Source organism: Fringilla coelebs (genome assembly GCF_963513975.1).
Source record: "Fringilla coelebs genome assembly, chromosome: 7".
NCBI classification, from domain to species: domain Eukaryota; kingdom Metazoa; phylum Chordata; class Aves; order Passeriformes; family Fringillidae; genus Fringilla; species Fringilla coelebs.
Window position 1 is genome coordinate 13,593,186 of NC_140035.1, and position 12,877 is coordinate 13,606,062.

The following is a 12,877-nucleotide window of genomic DNA, read 5'->3' on the forward strand; positions in this document are numbered from 1 at the left end:
TATGAAAAAAACTCAAAAATTGTGACAGTGTCTGCAGGGGTCCCAGGATGAGGGAAGAGACAAGAAAGTTGACTCCATGTTTCAGGAGGCTTGATTTATTATTTTATGATATATATTATATTAAAATTATACTAAAAGAATAGAAGAAAGGATTTCATCAGAAGGCTAGCTAAGAATAGAAAAGGAATTAATAAAAAAGGTTTGTATCTGACCGAGACAGTCTGGATAGCTGGACTGTGATTGGCCATTAATTAGAAACAACCACATGAGACCAATCACAGATCCCCCTGTTGCATTCCACAGCAGCAGATAATCATTGTTCACATTTTGTTCGTGAGGTCTCTCAGCTTCTCAGGAGGAAAAATCCTAAGGAAAGGATTTTTCATAAAACACATCGGTGACAAAAAATAATCAGCAGTACAGCACTCAGTGGTTTATTTGGAAGGAGTTCTTCCACTGAGTTTGCTCATGGGCTGAGGCAGTTGAACGCTTCTCATCCTGAATCACAGTCGTGCTGAGAAAAATGCACAGTGATGCCATAGCTCTGGAATATTTCATTTCTTGGCAGTGTATGACAGTAGCACTAGTCACTTAAATTCAGCACCACCAGCTACTTAAATTCAACTGCAACTGTTAATGATTTAGCATCTCCTGGCAGTTTGTCCCCCCTAGCCAGTAAGCAGGGCTGCAAAGGTCTACAGGCACCATCATGCTGATTAGGAGTGATTAACAGTGATTAGCCCGTTTGATCCAGGATTTACACACAGCACAGGCTGTGCTGGAAATCAATCTCCATATCTGGGATTTAGATCTGAGCTGCTGGGGAGGATGTCCCTGCCTTGCTGGTTGCAGAAGCAGGCAGCAGGCCAGCAGAGAGAGCAGGCAGGAAAAGCTCCTGATTGCCAGCACCAGAGCTGGGCTGCTCCCCCCAGTGAGCCAGCAAGGACACCCCAAACTGCCCCAGTGCAGACCTAAAGAGGGGGAGGCACAAAGCAAGTCCTGCTTAGAGCCTTTCCAGAGCCTGCTCTCTGCAGAATGAGTCCTCACACCCTGGATCAGCTGTCTCACTTCACATACCGAGTGCAGTGCTTACCCATCTCAGCTATCTCAGCCATAAGCAATTACAGCAGGCAGGTTAACCCCTTAATCCCTCTGGATGCGCTCTGGAATCAAGGGAGACACATCACCTGCTGTGCAGTCCTCCCACAGAAATCAGCCCTGTAAATTCCAAAGTCTGCTGTCTTAAAGTTTCCCAGCTCCCAAACCTCACTGCTTGCCAATCCTTAAATAGTGTTTATAGAAACCCTGAGCTCTTTCACGGCAGGGCATGAATGGAGAAAGAACTCTGACTTAGAAACTGAGTCAAGTCTAGGAGCAAGACTGACATTTTCCTTACTGGCTCCCAAAAGCAAAAAAAAGAGATATATGGTGGGTTAAGAGCATAAATAAATCAGAAGTGGTTTTGGTTTTGTTAAACTGACCTCAAAAACACTACCTCCATTGGGAACAGGCAATCCTTTTCATAGAGCAACATTTTTTATCTAAAGATATTGTTTTAATGCTTTTTTGAGAATTATCTCAGAACACTCTGGTTAATCTTTTTATTTGCAAGTTTATGCTTCATTATTTGGTAAGAAACGTTTTAAGGGTTAGGGAGTTTAAAATATATTTATATTGTTTTTAACCTTAATTTACATCACACCCTAGAATTTGGACAATTTGCTCTTAAATTGCCAATTAGCTGAGAAAACAGCACAGTTCTGTTCCACAGCAACCCAAGAGGGAAGCAAGGTGGCTCCATTATCCCAGCATTTGAATGCTCCTGGGACAGAGAACAGTCTGAATTTGAAAAGCAGGGATTCTTTGGTATGCAAACCCAGAGATGAATTTACCCCTCTAGCTTTTCTCTCCTGGGAAGCACTCATCCCTCTTCTCAACAGTTTTATTCAGTGATTGATCCCATTAGAAAAACAAACAAAACCCACAAAATCAAACATTTAAACCCAAAAACATACAAACAACCCTGCCCCTCAAAAAGCTCAATGCTCCCAACCACAAACCCCAAACAGATAAAAAACCCCACACAAATGGTCAAATCGTGTTTTAACTAATGTCAGATTTGGTTGAAATCAAGTTCAACAAGCTTAAAAGTTACTAAGCAGAGCTACATGGGCAAGCACACACATGAACTTAAAGCTGATTTTCTCAACTAGACTTGCTATTGATAACAGAAATAATAAAAAAGAAAAAAGCCTGAAGATCAGGCACTAATATTTAGCTTTCTTACTCTCAGCCAAAAAACACTCATCACTAAACTACAACATTATAGCAATTTTTCTTCAGTTCATGACTTCCATCTGACACGTGGTTTAGGAGCTCTCCCCCTTCTTGGCCCACATTAATTCGGTTTCTGGTTTTACACAACTTTTGGGAGATAGAATCAAGTAGGAGGGAGTACATTGAAGGAACTGGAAAGGGAGAACAAAAAGAGAAATATCCTTTACTTTGCACACCCCTGTGGAAGTTTTGAACATGGGATAAATCTGACTAGATCATAGCTCCAAAACCCAGACTGTGGAGTACCTGGCATGCCAAGCATGGCAGAAACTCAGCTCTTCTGCAACAGGGCTTGTTACAGAAAGAGAAGCAGAATTCAGCACTGGTATCCTTTTTCAGATTAGCCTCAAATATTAGTATAAATATATATGAACACTGAAGGAGGTAATATACACCTTTAGATAAAGGGTTGAGATGCAGGAGGAAGCAACCTGACTGTATGAAAAAGCATCCAGCAATACACCACCACAAACCTGCTGAAAGAGAATGACCCAACAGAGAAAACACACAAATGAAAGACCTCATTGCCCTGTTTTTCTAGGATTAGCTTTTTAGCACAGGGTCAAGGAGCATGTCTGCACAAATGTGTGATTACTCTCCAGGATCCAGGAGTCCAGGCGTGTTCACTCATGCTCTTTCTGCTGCATTGAGAAAAATAAAGCAATCTGCTGGATTGTCTTAATAAAAAAGGAAAATAAATTAAAAAGCACAGACCATTTTAACTAAGCCCATCATTTATATCAGTAGGTGTAGGAGACGTGACCAGCCAACTAGAAATAATCCAGCTGGTTGGAAGCAAGCAGCAAAATGGTCATCCCATTTCTTTTGCTACCTGCTACATAATAAAGGGGGGAAGAAATAAAAGAGGGGGGAAAAAAAAAAAAAAAGCACACATCTATTTCTGAGGCATTTCACTCATATCCTAGCATCCCACTGAAGCTACAATGGTTCATTAATTTTGGTCTGGAATTAAAGCAAAGATAATCTTTGCCATTAAGGGTGTGGGATGGTGGCAGCAAAACAAATAACAACCAAACCAAAAGAGACTGAAAATTCAAAACTTTTTCCCTCTTGTACATGTCATGCTTTGCTCTGGCTCCCAGCCCTGCTGAACTCCCACCATGCACAGATTGTCACATCAGGCCAGATCACCAAAGCAGCTGGTCAGTGCCACGTGTCCAGGCCATGCCTTTTCCTGATGCACTGAAGTCCCTGACTGGTCACTAACACTCACCTTGTCCCCCCAAGAATTCCTCAGCCATGGTCAGGATCCATAAACATCCTACATTGTAGCACAGACCACGTTTCAAAAGTGCAAAAACTTCAATCCCTACTGCTTATCTTCCAATAGAGTTGTTCTCCCATGGTACTTTGTATGTTCCTACAGCAGCTGGAGGCACTTTCTCCTTGACAAAAAAGCAATTACTGATTTTCTTCGCTTCCTGCTGATTCTTGTTTACTAATAACAACCAGTCTTTCCCCTCTAGTTATCAATTTTCACCTCCAGTCTAAAAGAGAAAAAAAAAAACATTTACCAGGTCTGTTGTGATTTTGGTCAAGGCTTTTAAAAAATTTCTTAGGGTCAAAAAGGGTCACATGGAGACTATTGTACATGGAGTTAAAATTGACTGCTATTCACCATGATTCTAGGAATCTGAGCAGTTTGATTAGAGAACCACATTTCTTGAAAGGTAGTAGGAAACAACATTTTCCACCTATTTTTCACTTGTGTCTCCTTTCTGATGAAAGTAGAAAACACAATGACATTTTGTAACATCATGCTGTTTTCAACACTTTAATATTTAAAAAATTATACCATTGAAATACTTAATTTTGTTGAAATGAAACATTGAAAAAATAATTCATGCACCTCAACCCACAATTAGTGTCTTCCAGTTGTACTTTTTAAGGCTAAAAGTGTTTAAAATAAAAACATTTTATTTGACATAAAGATTAATCCTTTTTTAAATTAGATTTTAGAAATGCCACAAGTAAAAATAATGAACAAATAAACCACACAAATATCTTGAGCTGAAACTTCACTGAAATCAATAATACTTGACATAAATCGATTTGGCACCAGTACATTTAATATATTTCTTATAATTGATATGATTCAGAGTATTCTTAAGCACAAACATAAACACCTATATAAATATATAGAACTACTATCTGTCTTTCAAAAATGCTGTTTTAAAGGGGAAAGAGTAAAACTTTAGAGAAATGGCTCCTGCTTCTATATCAGCCACTTGAATGCCACAGGCTTTTAACAGTCCCTCTCCAGTTACTGAGAGTCCACATACCCAGCCTGAAAACAGGTGAAATAACCACCATGGAACATTTCCAAAGCTCAACAAAAAAAAAAAATCATAAGTTTTAATAGTTTGCATTTGCTGATGTATTTCCCTCCAGATTCCAAACAGAGGACATCTGTGACATTTTGTAGTTGGGGAAACAGATTCAGAGATGTAAAAACTCATAGAACTCAATGAGGAAAGAGAATGTGCAATTCAGGCCTTATTTTTCTATTTTCCTCTTCTACCATGAGGAAACTTTCCCCTTTTGAGGTCCATGTCAGATGTGTCAGCATACTCACAGAAATATCAGTCAACTCTTTGCAATATTTTTTTTTCCTTTTTCTTCTTAGCCTAAATTAACACCTTAGTCTGCTTTCAAGGACCATAGGTGAAAGTGGCTAAAGAGGCTTTACAAATAACAGAAGACACCTCTGTGGACTTTCATCTGATATCTTTACAGACTGTAAGCATAGTGTAATTCAAATAAATGTTTTTCAGGGTGAAAAAGAGGAAGAGGGGTATTGGCATTGTCTGACATTCTCTCTCTGTAAAGCAGCACAGAAACTGTGAGCAGTAATCTCTGCTCAGATTCAGTTTGGCTATGGGCTCACCATTGTGGCTTCTCTGACTTTGCTTCAGATCAGACTAGTTGCTTGACAGTGATAAAGCTCCCTGATGAATTATTTGCATATGAGTTGGTAAAGTACTTAATGTGAAAAATAACTTTAAAAATGCAAATTGGAGAAAAAACAGCTCTGACCATTATGTCTTGAAGTAACTTAGTAAAATTTTGCAGACATCTCTGCTTTCTCTCAGTAGACCAGTAATGAAGAGAAAGTTCTATTCATTAATATCACATCCTTTGTACTCTGATCAGTGACTAAAAATTCTCCTCTTTTCCCCCATCCTGCCAGATTTGTCACGTCTCCCATAACCAGAGCTAATGAAGAAACACCAAGGATTGAACTGATGACCTTCCCCTCCTCACAGACAGACACTGCTCTCTGATCACCTCTCTTTCTGAAATGAATGCTCTTTGACTTGCAGCTTTGCTTTTCCAAATATTTTTCAATTTTATTAATATGCTATTATGGAAATGTTGTCTATGGAAATGCTGTTCAGGTTATCCGAAGGATTACATTTTTTTTTCTTGCTATACAAAATGTTTTTGCAGCATCTGTTAAACTAATGTGGGAAGTGAGGAATACTCTGGAATAGCATGTTCCTGTTTTTCAGGATATCAACTTCAGAAACAAGACAGAGGAGACAAACATAAAAAACCCCACCCCCCTCATCTTTCCCCACAATAAATGTATGAAGAAACAAGGGCATCCATTCTCACAGGTTTGCAGAGTGTGTAGATCTCAGCATCCCTTTGTCCATATTGTAAACTGAACTGTGGCTGTGACTCAGCTCTCTCCCATTCTTACCATGAGGAGCTAACAGGGAGATATGGCACAGGCTGCCCAAGTCCACACTGCACCAACCAGAGGGACAAAGGAGTCTGAGAAATGGGGACTCTTTCCTTCATTCTCAAACTGGTTAGGTGAAGAAAAGTGGAAACTCAACAGTTTCTAGTTGGACCACGACTTTACAAAAGTTAAAACATTTCATTTGTGGCCAAGAATGATTTATGTCTTCTTAACACTACATATTAGTCTGTGCAGGTCTGCTAGTTTGGATCTCAGCATAAGCCAAGGCCAGAACATTCTTCACAGAGAGCTGCTGCAGCTGCTTCGTGTAGAAAACTGGCTCACAGGACTAAACATTGGCAAAAAGCCTAAAACAATACTTGTCCATGGATAAAATCTATTAAGCATAAAAGAATTATAGGCGAGAGCAAAGCAAGGATCAGTGGTGCAGTGTGAGCTTCTTTAAGATGAATATATATGAAGCTTTCATGAGAAAGCTGAAAAACTCATCCTGCAGGGGACGTGAGGAATGATGGCAATGAAACACTTAAAGGAAAATGTTTACTCAAGGGCACCACAGGATTGATGAAATGATCAAAATAAACAGGTGAAGTCAGATTCTTCTCATGTTTTTCTCAAAATTGTTCTCATCTCCCACAGGAAAGACTCTTCACCATCAAGAATTTTAAAAAAATAAATAAATAAAAGGAAAATAACAGCATACCACGGAAATAAGAGGAAAGTTTAAAGTAAAAGATTTTTTAAAAATTTCTTATTTAATACCGTGGAAGTAATGTGCTGTATCAGGTGTCTCTATACAAATAGAGAAAAATTGTCCCTTCAAATTACTCCAGTATAACATTAAAAACCACATAGAAGCATCAAAGAAAAAGAGGTATGAGGGAGAATAATAGGAGTGAAGAGAACTCTCCATCTAATTTCTTCTGTGCTTTTAAGAGTTTGGGAAATAAAATTACCGAAGTCATTCCTTGCAACTGTGGGACATTCCTGCCCGTGAGTGGAGCTGTGCAAGGGACACCTCTACCTGCCCTTTTGGGCATTTCAAGCAAAGAGCTGTGCACTTGCAGCTCAGAATGAAATTCTGTTTTCTAATCCTAGCCATTTGGAATTGGGGTGGGAGGTGGTGGGAGGAATTAATTGAAAGCCCGAACAAGCTGGTGACACCTACATAAATTAATCAGAAAAACTGGTGTTTAATTTACACTCAGTGAAGATCTGACACTTGTGAGACATGCCCAATGCAATCAGCAGACAGCTTTGCCCCTTCTTTCAAACTAAACTTACAGATCATCCTAACTGCAGCTGTTTGGATACAGCAAGGCTGATGAACTCTTTCCTAAGATTGGAGACATTTTTCATTCAAGGATTAAAAGAGCCCATAAGGTATCAAATGGTCTTGAAATTTGTCAAAATTAATATGGTGCAGAGGACTCAAGAACAAGCCCACCAGAGGCAATATAAACTGCCAGTATAAACCAGACCCTGGTAAAATGACAACTGATCACAAGAACTCAAAGCAGGGAAAAGATCTTTAGGTGCTGCTTTATTTGCCCTATTCAAATTATTGAGTAATATCAGTAACTAATTTGTAATCCAGATACCATGATGTCCAGGGAAATGCAGCTGCCAGAAATGCAGTAAAAATTATTAATCTACAGGTACTGGAGTCTGTCTGCTGAGGAAAACTAATGAAGACTCACTTTGTGTAAAAGGCTACTTTTGAAATCAGTATTTCCTTGTGACTCTGCAGCTTGCAAAACATCTGGCTGGCATCAAATCAGACAGGATAGATCATCCAACTGGTCTTACCCACTTGTTGATTGGCATGTCTTCCCAAATATGGGGAAACCACTTTTTTTTCTTTTCAGTATTATATATATTTGTTAAATGAATAAAATGCCCCTTGCATAATGACATTAGTGCCAGCTACCTGATCATTCTACCAACATGATGAGGAGTGTTAACAGAAAAACAGCTAAATAAATCAAGCTGACATGTTGCCCTGCTTCTGTACTGATTTCAAAGTGATGCTGTCACACATCACTGAGTAAAAAAAATCCAAACAAAGAACAATACACTCCTACATCAGTCAAATATTGTGACACAAACTGGAACAAGTCATAGAACTGAAAGCTAACATCAATCATGAGGACTTTCATTCTGGCCATTGCAAATACAAAAGAAAAAAAAAACTCCACAAGATTTCTCTCAAAATCCAATTGTCATCATATGAATTTATATTTCCTAGATTTTAAAATTGTTTTTAATCTCAATCATTTTTATGGGTAGCTTATATATATTCCCAATACCATATGGGTTGATTACTTGCTTCCCTGAAATAATAATAATCAAATATAAAAGTCATAATATAATACACTATAATTAAATATAATCTATATACACATATATATCTACATAGTGTTTATATATTTAATAATAAATAAATAAATAACTTTTAAAAAATATATATGTATGTAAAAATGCATGTCCACAACTGAAACCCTAGTTTATGGATTTTTTCTTTTGTTGCCTTTAACCAAACTCTTCTTCCAAATACTTTTGCCTACTCCTAGTCAGTTTTATGACATAACTGCTATTGTACAACAGAAAATAAATAAGATGTAAACTGAGGAGGATTAAGAGGCAATGCTCATACTTCGCATGAAGGCTCAGGAGTTTAAAAATATACAAGCAGATTTTTTGCCTGAGGATGTATCACACATCTCTGAAAAGAATTAGCCAAGTTTTACCTTAAAATTTGCCCAGGGACATAATAGTTAATTGAATCCAAACATTAAGCCATCAACCAGTCTTATTATTTAGTAAATTTAGAATAAAGGAGACAAAATGTTTATGTGATGAAGAAATTGGGTTTTAACCCAAGAATGGGAAAAATTCATCCCAGATAGTCATTATATCTAATAATACTGACATATTGTAAATTTGTCATACTGACAACTTGTAAATTGTGGGATGTAATTAGAAACACATATGAAAAGGAGGCATGAAAATCCAGAGAGATGAGCATTTGTTCACATCATGGGGGCACAAGTACACAACAGAGAAGGTAACAGAGGGCAACAGTGCTAGGAGGGCTGAAATGACAAAAGCAATAAGCATGAAAATTTCCAGAAATATGAACACATTTGTCATGGAAAAAAAGCTGTGGAGATTATTAAACAGCAGGGTGAAAAGAGAGACTTACAGAAAGTGCTGGTGTTTACAGCAGGCTGAACATAACAGGGGGAAATGACTCAGTCATTTGAAATGAGAGCAGTAGGGATTAAGTTAGCAGCAAGTCTGATAGATGTATCAGTGGGGCTTTGATCAAACATGAATTGAGTCAGCAATAAGCAGGCAGATTTTGTCATCCCTGCTGGTTAAACAGTGCTCACACACCAGAGTAACCGACTGCAGTCAGTGACATCCCTGTACAATGGGAATGTACACGTGACCACTGTTAAGGGACTTTGTTCTTAGGGACACTGCAACCCTTTGTGCAGCCAGAATTCCTGGTTCATTCCTGGATTAGGAGACGAATTAAGGTGTAATTTTGTGTGTTTATGTAGAGAAAACACTTTTATTTTGTTCCTGCAATTAGAGGCATCATAGGGATTCTGTGGTGCTCTCGATGCTCAGTAACCACAGTGAGTGTTGCCCCCTTTCCATCGTAAATCCATGATAGTTTATCTTTTGGATTCTCACTCGGAGCCTCACCCACAGCTGCTGGCAGTTAACTCCCTAAGGTACAGAAAGCTCCCACATGAGCATTCACCCCTGTTCTTGTGTACAGTGAAACCATGGCAGGGGATTCCTGGGCCTTAAAGGACAAGCTCTGATGTGTTAATGCTACAATATGTATGCAGGTGAGATCAGAAACTCAAATACCATGCAAAATCCCTGTTAAATATCCATCCTGGCAGGAACAGGCCCAGAGTATTGGCACTTTGCTTGTGCAGCAAGTTCCCCTAACCTCTTCTTAATATTTTTGCATCCCAATTTCATCATTTTTTATCCCCACAACTTTTGAGACTTTTTTCAATCATAACAAAAATGTTCCCTCTCTTCCTGTCAGGAAAATGTATTTTCATCCTTCTTTGGGCAAAATACTATTTTTCTTTAAGAACATCAGCAATGAAAAAAAAACCTGTCCTACAAATCATCAGAGCCTTACAGGCTCATCTCATGGACTGACTGCACTGAAATCATTGAAGGTCACCACAGGATTAATATGGATGAATTAAAATTGGTAATAGCAATGCAAAAATGGATTGAGATATCACAGAGCTAGGCAGGGAGATGGAGGGAAAGGATGAAGCTCTTAATTATTTTTCAGTTTGAGGAAAAAAGAAGCGCTAGCCATGATGTATAACAATGTTATTTTTAGACAGGAGAGAAAATTGGTTTGTTTTAGGAGTTTAAATTGCTCGTATGAAATAAATTTATGAGCATGGATCATGTACAGACCTTTTACCTGGGCTAAGGAAGAGGTGTGACTGTATTAGCAAGAGTTTGGAGTGGTCTGGGGTAGGGATGGGGTACAAACCCTTCCTCATCTCTTCTGTTGGATTTGTTGGGCAGTTTTCTACAAACATGGCAGAAGTCAAAAATCTCACAGTGACACCTTTCTTTAATAAAAACAGCCAGGACCACCCAGATATCCTTGGTGGCCTTACAGAAGAGACTGTCACCATGTAAATGCAGCCTTCATACGGCAACAAAGAATTCACACTGAATCTGTGCTTTGAGACCCAAATTCCAACAAAACCAGAATCCTCTGGGGCCATTTGCTAGACCCAGGAGTCTTCTGGTGAAATAAATTCATTGGATTAAATCTTAGCAGACTGACTGCTGTTCAGTCAGAAAAGAGAACTTTTGAGTACCGGCTCATGTGATGTTACCTGAAAATTGCATCTGATGCCTCTCATTCAGAGGGATTAATAGATGATGGAATGAAAAATCCAGATGACTGGATCTTTATCCAGTCTGGGTTTTCTGCCCGGTTTTTCATATTAATATTAGGAATTGACTGTGAAATTTTGTATTAATCACATTTTGCTAAAAAGGTATGACACGTCTTTGACTTCTAAAATAAAATCAAGACTCCTTTAATCCAAGCACTTCTTTTTAAAGTACCCCATAATCTGTGAAAATAGCTACTCTTCAAACCTTTTATTTGCTGAGTACATTTTAATTCCTAAAACTCTTAAGATCAGGCACGCTTCTGTCGCTGTAATCACAGAGCAGGCTTGCAGTGCGGCTGCTATTCCAGCGAGATGCCCCAGCCTGGATGAGGGAACTGCAGTGAGAATGAATCCAAGAGGACAAGAGGAAGATGGAAAAAAGCTGGGAACATTAGTTGTGATCCCATAAGAGGAGTAGCTGAATTAGAAACTGAGGCGGTTTCTGTTCTGTCTCCATGACAAGACAGTCCCTCAGCTGGACCTTATTGTCCATGATAAATTCCACTTTTCTGTCTGCTGTTGTCGTAGGGGTCCAGAGGAAAACAAACCCATTTGGGCATCTAGGAAAGTCACATCAGGGCATGAGCTACAGCAAAAGGTGAAGGAAGTTTCTTTCTGTAGGAAAGATAAGTTTGATGGAAAGGATTGGTCTTTATCAGCATGGCTGTTGCTGGATTTGTCCTTGTTCTGCCAAAACATAAATATCATACATTTAAGACATCTTTGCCAACCTCTCAGTCTAAGACCTCCCAATCATATCACATACAGAGTCACCCAAAAAAATACTTCCTCTGCTGTAACAGCATCATATCTGCATTTCTCACTTCTTTTTTTTTTTTAATCCCCTGTTCCAGGTCTCTTAGGAGGGAAAACACTACATTTACTGCTGGACACTGCTGAGGGCAGACATATGATGTATCAGAATGATCATCCCAGGTTTCCCTCAACTGAATCATATACTGGGGAGTTCAATGCATAATTTCAGCAATTCATATATGACCTTACTTAAAATCCTTTTTATTCTTTCCAGTTTCTAACATGTCATCTGCTTTCCAAGCTGTGGGTTTGTTTTGATTACGTTTTTTTTTTCCCTTGACAGCGAGACTCCAATCTATATTTGTGTGACTTCTTGGTTGGATTATTGACATTTTCCTTTGTTTGTCTAGTTTTAATTATGTAACCAAGCCACATTCAAGGTTTCACTCATTCCAAATTTGTATGTTGCCACATTTCCCCAGTTTTGCATGCATTGTACAGAATTCTATTAAACACTCCATTGATTTTAAAATCCCTATGTTAGCATTTAAAAGTTTATGTGCTCTAGCTTGCTGGGACTCAACAGAATTATAAGATCATAAATTTATCTTTTTATATTTTTCCCTGTTTTCATTTCAATCCAGAGTCTCTTACTGTCAATCTAAATCCATTGGATATTTATACCTAATCTTCAGAAATCACCCTCAAAAGCTGCTGAGAAAATTGAGTCCAGATTAAGGGTGAATTTAGTTTCTTTTTTTCAAATACAGATGCTTATACACCAAGCTTGTAGGAATGGAAGTTGTCCCAATAAAAGCAGTGGAGGTGGTTGAGTTTTCTACCACAACAGATGCCCAAATACCTTCCCCACCCCACAGTGGAAACAAGTGCTACTGGATGAGATCTCAATAGTTATAAACCACCGTGTCCATTGCATTAGAACTGACACCCAGGTTCTTTTTGCACCATTTTCACAAAGCAGCAGACTTCAGGTCCCAGAATGGGACATCACAAGCTTTGTGTCCCAGGACACACCCAGTCCCTCTGCACAGTGTCTCAATTTTCCATTTCTCTTCCCTTCTCGCTACCT